This window comes from Eriocheir sinensis, chromosome 3 (genome assembly GCF_024679095.1).
Source record: "Eriocheir sinensis breed Jianghai 21 chromosome 3, ASM2467909v1, whole genome shotgun sequence".
NCBI classification, from domain to species: domain Eukaryota; kingdom Metazoa; phylum Arthropoda; class Malacostraca; order Decapoda; family Varunidae; genus Eriocheir; species Eriocheir sinensis.
Genome location: NC_066511.1, coordinates 11,149,696 through 11,158,859, shown reverse-complemented (window position 1 = coordinate 11,158,859; position 9,164 = coordinate 11,149,696). Strand labels below are relative to the sequence as shown.

The following is a 9,164-nucleotide window of genomic DNA, read 5'->3' as shown; positions in this document are numbered from 1 at the left end:
TGTGTGTTGTTGGTGTGTTTTGTGTTTGTATTACCATTTATGTTTTTAAAGACAGGTTGCGTTTCTTTTTTTTTTTTTTTTACAGCAAAGGAGACAGCACAAGGGCACACAAAAAAAAGGAAACAATAAAAAAAAGCCCACTACTCGCTGCTCCTGTAAAGAATCCGAATACCGCCTTATTGCTCGGGTGTGCTGTAATGGCTGCTGTTAGGTGTTTTTATTATCATTTATGTTTCCTGGAAGGCAGGTTGTGTTGCTGTATTGTTGTTTCTATTCATTTTTTGTTGGATGATTATATGCATTGCTCGTACATTGGATAACAAAACTAACTATCTGTGCCTCTCGCGTTGGAAAGCTTCTGACTCTCCAGACTGGATGCTACAAAATGCCACTTGATCCATCCTTCCCGTTGGCTGCCCTGCGTTCATGACGATGCCACATGCCCTCTACACTTATCAGGCAGCCACGCGTGCCACCCTTCCCGAGGTATCACGTGTGGGCTTATCATTTAGGAAACCGACAGGCCCCTGCTCGCTCTACTTATTTTAATCGTGTCAACATTTTGGAAGGCTCCTTATATTAAAGGTAAAGGTAAGGTTTGGGGTATATGCTGTACCTGCGCGTGGCTTCGGTGCTTCTCTTCGTTGCATTGTCCATTGAACATGACTTGTGGTGGGTAAGAACCAGTCTCCTTGGTAACGGACACATTACCTCGGGATACAGGGCCAGTGTAACATTCGGTTTACAACGGTATACCTTCCCCAGGTTTCCCCAGGCACTCATTTATCAACCAGCCCGAAAGGGAGGATGAAGAGCCGATGTTGGTGTGTTCATGGTTGTCCCCCTATTCCTGGCTGTCCTCCCGTGAACTGTGCATGCTCAGAAGCGAATGTAAACAAACAAAGACTTGTTGATAAACAGAGCTGTTCTCAACTTCTCAGGCATCCTCCGACAGCATGGCTTTGCTCACTCCGCACGCCCCCCCCCTCCTCCCCCCCCCCTCATGAACCCTCTAGTCCCCCATAAAACCTGACAAAATTACGGGTCTGCGTATGCACATCAAGACAGTTTTGTTTTTTTGGGAAGTAGGAAGATGCTATTTCCCGTAAATTTTGCGCTGAATCACTGCATGAAGGCTATTTATTGGCCCTTCACTTCACTTATTACGAAACAGAGCGCTGTACTGGTTTCATGAATGTTTTCATATGAAAAATAAAACTATGCGCTCCCGTGCTTGAAAACACCGGGGAGACAGCCATGTACACGCGCCCAACTCCGTACACGGATCCGCGTTCATAGCGATCCGCTTTTTTGTTTGTAAACAAAGGGGGGACAGCTAGGAACAGGGCAACCAGGACCATAACACCGGGTAACCTGCACGCTGACTGCCCAGGCCAGGATTCGAACCCGGGCCCGTGGATTCGAAGCTAGGCATGCTAACAACTGCACCACTGAGTAGTTATGCCATTTAATTTGCTGTCTGCATTAGTATCTGTAAAAGTTAGAGTGCTGATTACATTGTTATTTTTAATTCATATATATTTTTGTTAGAAGGTTGTTCATGTTGTTCTTTTTGTTTGTAATTTGTTGACTGGCTGATCATGTTTTTTTTTATAGTAACATTTGCACTTTCTTTACGTTTTGCCATGGCGCTTGAAGTCTTTCTTTGTGGGGTCTGGTGTTCGGCCCCAGCGCGTTATGGCGCAGGCAAGTGTTTATAGTGGCGCCATCCTGCTTGACTTATGCTGCTCCCGAAGCAGTTCATCTTTGATCCTCTTTTAGAGAATATTTAGGTTTCGGGTTGATAGGTGATCTTCAGGACAGCATGTGGGTAGTCTTGAGAGACTCGGCAAAGCTGAAAAATTGCCATTTTGTTTGTAGCGGCAGGCGGGACGCGAACCTGTGTCCTCCTGGACGCTTCGACCGCATGGTAACCACGCAGCTACTGCCAAAGGCTGTTTATTTTCATGTTTGCAATGTTTTTATTTGCTTTCAGAAGGCTGGATGCAATATTTTTAGTGTTATTTAGATTTCTTGTCAGCTCATAGTCAGTTTATATTATCTTGATCACAATTGGAGCTTGTGCAGATTTTTTACAATATTTTTTTCTCTTCATCATCATCATCATCATCATCATCGTTTAACGTCCATTTATTCCCTATGGTGGGGTTGGACGGGATATGAGCCTCCTCCACTGTTGCCGGTCCATAGCCATTTCTTCCGTGATGTTCAGCCTCCTCATATCTCCCTCCAACACCTTTCTCCACGTCTTCCTTGGCCTTCCTGGTGGTCTTCTGCCCTCTACCTCAAAGTTCAGTGCACGTCTCAGGATGTGTTCTTCTCCTCTTCTCCTCACATGTCCAAACCACCTTAATCTGGTCTTAGTAACTCCTCCGGGCCCTCCAGGCCACTCCTTCTCACCACTTCTTCATTTGAAATTCCATCTTGCCATCTGATTGCCATTAAATATCTAAGCATTCTAACATCACATCGTATCAATAGTGCTTCCAGCTGTTTCGTCGTAGCCCAAGTCTCTGCCCCATACAGGAGCACCGCTCCCGCTCTGTACACCTGTGCTCTGCTGCCAAGCTGGATATTCTGGTTCACTAATAAGCTTGCCAGTATTAAAAAATGCTTCTGCTATAGCAGCTCAGCTAATCCTTAGATAAGATGTATTGTAATCGCACTTGTCACTGGCACACTTGTTAATCTGGTAATTTTGTTTGCCTTGTACAGGGGAGTCTCCTTGAGAGTCAACACGGCTCCGAGTGGGTCACTGACCTCTGAGCAAGACCAGAAATCCACGCCAGAAGGAACGCAGAGCTACGGACGACGTGAGCATTTGCCATAAATTTCTTCACAACACTAAAATCAAAACTAGTGAATTAAAAAAAAATTAATAGTAAGAGACGAAATATCACAGTGGTGGAGATAATCACTGTTCCTAACCTGACGGATGAGTATAACATAAAGTCCATGCAGTAATAAAGATAAAATTTGTAGGCAAATAGTTGCTTCCTTTGTGCAAAAGTTCCTAAAACTAAACATATGTGTTTAGTGCCAAGTAACAATTATTTGTCACATTAGCATATACTTTTTACGTCAATCTGAAACAGTTTAACATTTTGTCTAGAGCAGCACCGCATAAATGCAGCATGAGCTGATTTACGAAAGTTTTTACTGATCATATGAAGGACTGATACTAATGGAATCTAGAACGCTGTTGTTGCTTTAGTTTTTGTCTGTATATGGTTCATACATCTATTCGCCTAAGCATTTGCTTTTTTTTTTTACTTTATTTTCTTATTTAAATCAGACATGTGCGTATCGTTAGAACCTTATGCAGTATCTTTGTTGCTCAGCCCTCGCAGCATGGGCCTCACAGGCTTAGAATGTTACATTTTGAGGGCGCCGCCGCGATGATGACCACCCATGTCCAGGATGCATCTCATAACCTTCTCCCGCAAAGCAGTGGACGGGGCTGTCCGTGACGTGCCGGCGGAAAGGTCACCTACAGAGCTTAGCGGTATGTCTTATTTTTATACACAGTGACGACGACGCAATTATTGAAAGAAGCAAACCAGTAATATTATTTTCAGCGTTTCCATCGTAAATATTACAGACTAAAATAATATCAAGGGTTTCGATAAAAGAAATCGCATTCATGGAGTTTGTGTGATTAATTATGAAGGTTCACCCGAAACGGCAGTCCAGTTATCATCCATCATGTTCTGATATTTTCTTTTATTAGTTTTTTTTTCTGCGCGATTTCTGAGTTTCGACAATACATAACCTTCTCTCTCCTTTTTTGCTTGATGATTTTTTTAGTGGGCTGAACACATGATCTTTGACTGTAATACAACGTTTCTTCTTTTCTTTTTTTTATTCTATATTGCACTGGGTCTGATTTCTGCAAGATTTGATATCCGAGAGAGAGAGAGAGAGAGAGAGAGAGAGAGAGAGAGAGAGAGAGAGAGAGAGAGAGAGAGAGAGAGAGAGAGAGAGAGAGAGAGAGAGAGAGAGAGAGAGAGAGAGAGAGAGAGAGAGAGAGAGAGAGAGAGAGAGAGAGAGAGAGAGAGAGAGAGAGAGAGAGAGAGAGAGAGAGAGAGAGAGAGAGAGATAGAGCGAGAGAGAAAGAGATATAGAGAGCGAGAGAGGAGAGAGAGAGAGAGAGAGAGAGAGAGAGAGAGAGAGAGAGAGAGAGAGAGAGAGAGAGAGAGAGAGAGAGAGAGAGAGAGAGAGAGAGAGAGACACACACACACACACACACACACACACACACACACACACACACACACACACAGACACACACACACACACACACACACACACACACACACACACACACACACACACACACACACACACACACACACACACACACACACACACACACACACACACACACACACACGAGAAACCATGTCGATACCAAGGTCAGTCAGTGTTTGAAGGGGACTGACATTAATCCGATCCCCCGCCTGAGTGCGCGGACCCCCAGCGGCAGCCATCCATCGGCCACTCCCGCCTGGGTCCGTCACTCGCTTCCACTTTGACAAAAATTACTCCAAAACAGACGCTAAAAATCTTGAATCCACAGTGGCAGTCTAAGAGAGGGGGCAAAGCGAGGTGAAGGCAAAGATTTTTTTTTCTAGATGATAAATACTCTTGCATCTATTACTCCTCCGCGGTGCAATGATTAGCGTCCTTGCTACGAATCTGTGGGGCTGGGTTCGAATTCCGACCTAGTTGTTTATCCTTCTTCGGGATGATCGATAAATGGGTACCCGGGGAAACCTGGGGAAAGTAAACTGTGGTAACCCGACTATCACACTGGCCGGTGTCGAATTAATGGGTTCTCTCCTACCACAAGATCAAAGGGCCAACGGGACGGAAATGAGCACCGCCGCCACACGCAGCTGTAGCGTAAGATCCCAACATGACGGTTACATTGACGGTCTGGAGAGGGTACGAAGGGCACTCAGGGCAAGGAGTTAATGATGATGCCGAAAGACCTGAGAATCCACAGTGACGGTCTTGGAGAGGGGACGAGGCGAGGCGAAGGCAAAGATTTTTTTTTTTTTAGATAATACTCTCGCATCTACTATGACGGTCTGAATAGGGTACGAAGGGAAGTTAGGGCAAAGAGTTTATGACGACGCCAAAGTCCACAGTGACGGCCCAAGAAAGGGGACGAAGCGAGGTTAAGGCAAAGATTTTTTCTCCTGCATCTACTGTATGACGGTCTGGAGAGGGTACGGAGGGAAGCCCAGGCAAGGAGTTTATGACAAGCTAATTTCTCGCCTTTACTCTGCAAAAATAATTACTATACAAGCATTCCTGATACTTTCAGAGCCGGGAAGCCAAGATAAGTAACTGTTAATGTAATGGGTTTTCTTGAAGACTATTTAGGTCACCACTACTTTTGCTTTCATTACGACATTTTGGTGTTCGAACAGGTAAACGGTAAAAGCAAAGACATGATGTGGGAGACACGAGAGGTAGACGGTAGGAAATATAGGATATACAACTGTAGATCACGATAAGAGGAAAGGTTTTGCTACGTGAAGAAAAAAAACATAAGTATGCATGAACTTTTGAAAGATGGGAGATGGGAGAAAAGAAAAAGGAATGGAGGGTGAATGTATAGTACGGTTAAAGGACAGTACAGTAGAAGGTCAAAGATGTACAGAGACAGTGGAAGAAACAAAAGGATAATAGGAGATAGAGAAATCTAAGGGAAAAATATAGAATGTGATAATGGTCGTCGAGTACAGATAAAGTAGGACTAGGAGAGGTATAAGAGCGTTGAAGGTGACCGAAAGGGGGCGCTTCCTAGTCCCCTCAAAGTCCAGCACACAGCTCCTAAAGAGTTCATGTGTAAGGTGGTTGGTAGGCAGGAGGTGGGGAGAGGCGGGCGGGCGGGCAGGTGGACAGTAGGGGAGGCTGGCAGGGCCTCGCGGTGGTGGGGGTGGTGGTGGCGCGCGGTCTGGATTCTCTGGAAGAAGGCCACAGTCACCGCCACATTCCGGATCGAGCAACAAGTGTGGTCTTGCTGCCGGCCTGCTAGTGCCACGCTCCTTGTGCTCAGGGTCCTCCCGAGGGCTGCCGCGCCCCAAACCAGCCCTGTGGGGATCCTTTCACAAGCCATGGAGGAGGTATGGAGGGGACGAGCCTAATCCCGCACTCATCCCGTGGCCAGGCGACCTTTAGCCCCGTGTCTCTTCTCAGAACTTTTCTTCTTGTGGATTCATCGTGCTCTACTTTCTGGCTTTGACTTTTGTGATCTCTGAGAGTTTTGTGGATCTCAAGCAAGGGAGTGATTTGCAATGGCAGGGGTTTGCACGCGAGGTAAGTGTCGTTCGTGTGAGTTTGTGAATTAGATATCTACAAATGTAACCGAACTTCTTTTGCAGTTTATTTTCGCATTATAAATAACATCACGTTGTGCATCATGATAGCCTGTGTTCGTGAGCAGGGCGGGAGAGGTGAAGAGGGGGATGCGTCACCACATGAATGACAGCGGGATGTGATGTAATATTGGTAATGCAAGATTTATCGCTAGCTGCGCGGGTTTATCTTTGGCTGGCGGAGTATCCCCCCCCTCCCCCCCCCCAACCCACCCCTTTCCTGTGCCATTTTTCTTTTACATCGGTTCGAACAATGGCATACCTAGCTCCCTACTATATAACTTTCTATGAACCACGTTTACATGTTACGTCCAGCATTAATCTTCGCTGGTAGTATTATAATGTACGCAGCAAGTATGCCGTTAAGGAAGCCTACCGACGCTATGGGGTGAGCGTTAAAAGAAAAAAAAAATCGGAGGTGACATATACGTTTCAACGAAAGCGCAAAACAGTTTAGAAGCTTCCTCTTTTCTCTTTTTAGTTGGTAATAAAAAGAAATCTCGTAGTATGGGAAAACTTGGCATGGGCCGCGCCTCTGTATTGATAATGGGATGGTCTAGGCCTCTAGGGAAGGTCACCTCCATCTGAGCAGCGGTGTATTGTGACGAAACATGCAACCGATTGCAGCATGGCCACGTACCTCACCACAGCGCCCGCAGTCCGTTAATGAAGCTCTCGTGTTTGATATAGCAATAGAATAAGATGTCCTGAAGAAGTGGTGGCCCGTTATGTATGAACATCTCAAATCTCTTCGTCCCTCGAGTCTCGTATTCCTTTACTTTTGTCATCCATCTCCTGGTCAGTCTCGTTCTCATTTTTATTTAGTGCGAACATCATCGTATTCCCCGACAAGTAATTCTTCCTTTTCCTTGTATATTGTGATTGCTTTTCAGAAACAAAGAGACTGTACATTGCTGTACCTTTCACTAGAATAGTATTCTCATTTTCAATTTTCATTTCACTTAACGATTTTAATTTTTATTTTAATGGACCACTGGGCTCCCCAAAGAGATTTTCCATTATGTTTTAAAGCTAAAAGAAAAGACCGTTTCTAGACAGACAGCAGCCGGTCAGCTGGAGAGAATTTACATGAAGTTACAGCAGAAAAAAAACCCAGAATCCGGATAAGTGTAGTTTGGGAAGTAGATTTAAGCCAAACTGTCCAAAGACACGAATTATTAAAGATGGTTGCAAAGGTCACGCTGAAGCGCATGCGAGATGACTTGGTTCGTTCATTCTACAAGCAGAGCAGAGCAGAGCGGTTAGTAGCGGCGTTAATTTTTAGATAGTTTTGAATGTACAGACGCTCAGCTGTTCACACCGCAAGCGGAGCGGCGCAGCACGGAGCGGAACGGCACGCTCGGAAAATTTGGTCGTATTTTTTGCTGCTCGCAACTAGCGGTCCTCCATGACTCCACCCTTCAATCAACATGGCCAAGAAGCTATCTATATAAGTGAATTTTTATTGCTGAAGCCAAAATTACAAAAACTGACCAGATTGTGCAAAATTTAATGATATATAATAGCCGTATGTTTAGAAAAGCTAATTTGGTGATATTCTGATCCTATACCCAACCATCAGTGACCCACACAGCCATGGGACTTGGCCTTAAGAACGAAATTCCATGTTCCTTTGTAAATCGTTACATTTTTCATCATCCTTCCAGATAAACACCGGGGAGTTTATCGGGCTGTTGCCTGCGAATGATTCTTGTGTTTATATGTGCTTATAATTTATGTGAACACCTAACCTCGCCGCTCCGCTCAGGTCTGCTCTGCTTGTAGTGTGAACGAACCCTAAGCTCTTCAATAATACAAGAAAATGACTAAATAGGAAATACCTATGCTGACTATCAGAGCTCTTTGAGATGGCAGATGCTTTAGAAAATTTACATTTGGGAGAGTTTTGAAGGCTTAAGAAAACAAGAGACCTAAGTCCGAAAGGCTAGTTATTTAAACTGTGACAACTTTCTTTCGTAAAAATAAGAAATTACATGAAAAAATGTCCACTAAAAACTACAAAAAAAAAGGCAGGTGAATAAACAGAAATATAGTCAGTGTAGTTTTAGGGTCTGTCCAAGAGAGCTGTGTGAGTGGAGGCCCCCCACACGTGAGATGCATGCTCCATATATATATATATATATATATATATATATATATATATATATATATATATATATATATATATATATATATATATATATATATATATATATATATATATATATATATAAAGCTTGGGAATCAGTCGGATGCAAACTGTTTTAAAATTTATCAGTGACAGGCATAGTTGATGTTATGATCTAAGCTCAGGACTTTGTACGTACCTCTGGACTGTTTGAGGAGAGGAAGACATGAAGAATGCAGTATGTAGCCATAAAAGTAGTGATCAATTCTGGCTTGGGAAACAGTATTATAATGGACGTTGAGACCTTGAGGATAGTATTTTGCAAGAAGAGGGATGGAGAGATAAACGTATATAATTTTGACTTCTTGTTTAATAAAAGTTGTGTGCCCTCTGTTTATGCAAAGTGTATTTCATAATAAGACAAACATGGCTTTGTTCCACGAGACATGGATGATACGAACGTGTTCAACGAAACTAATTTCACAGTGACATGGCATAGGCAAGCCAGTGGCAACTGTGGGGAGTAACAAAAAAGCGCGTGCCAGAATTTTCATCTGAAAGCCATGTGTCCCACTTCCCGGGTGTGTGTGTACGATGTGAGATTCCGGCCGTACCGAAAGATTTAT

The 9,164-nt window shown here is 43.9% G+C and overlaps 1 protein-coding gene across 1 annotated transcript in view; it reads left to right on the top strand.

Moving 5' to 3' along the window:
* Positions 1 to 465: 465 nt before the first annotated feature.
* LOC127004980 (potassium channel subfamily K member 13-like) overlaps positions 466 to 9,164 on the top strand; it is a 96,294-nt gene continuing 87,595 nt past the window's right edge. Inside the window, 3 exon segments of the mRNA XM_050873356.1 lie at positions 466 to 585; positions 2,737 to 2,834; positions 3,363 to 3,526. The gene's annotated coding sequence lies outside the window, so the exon portion shown is untranslated.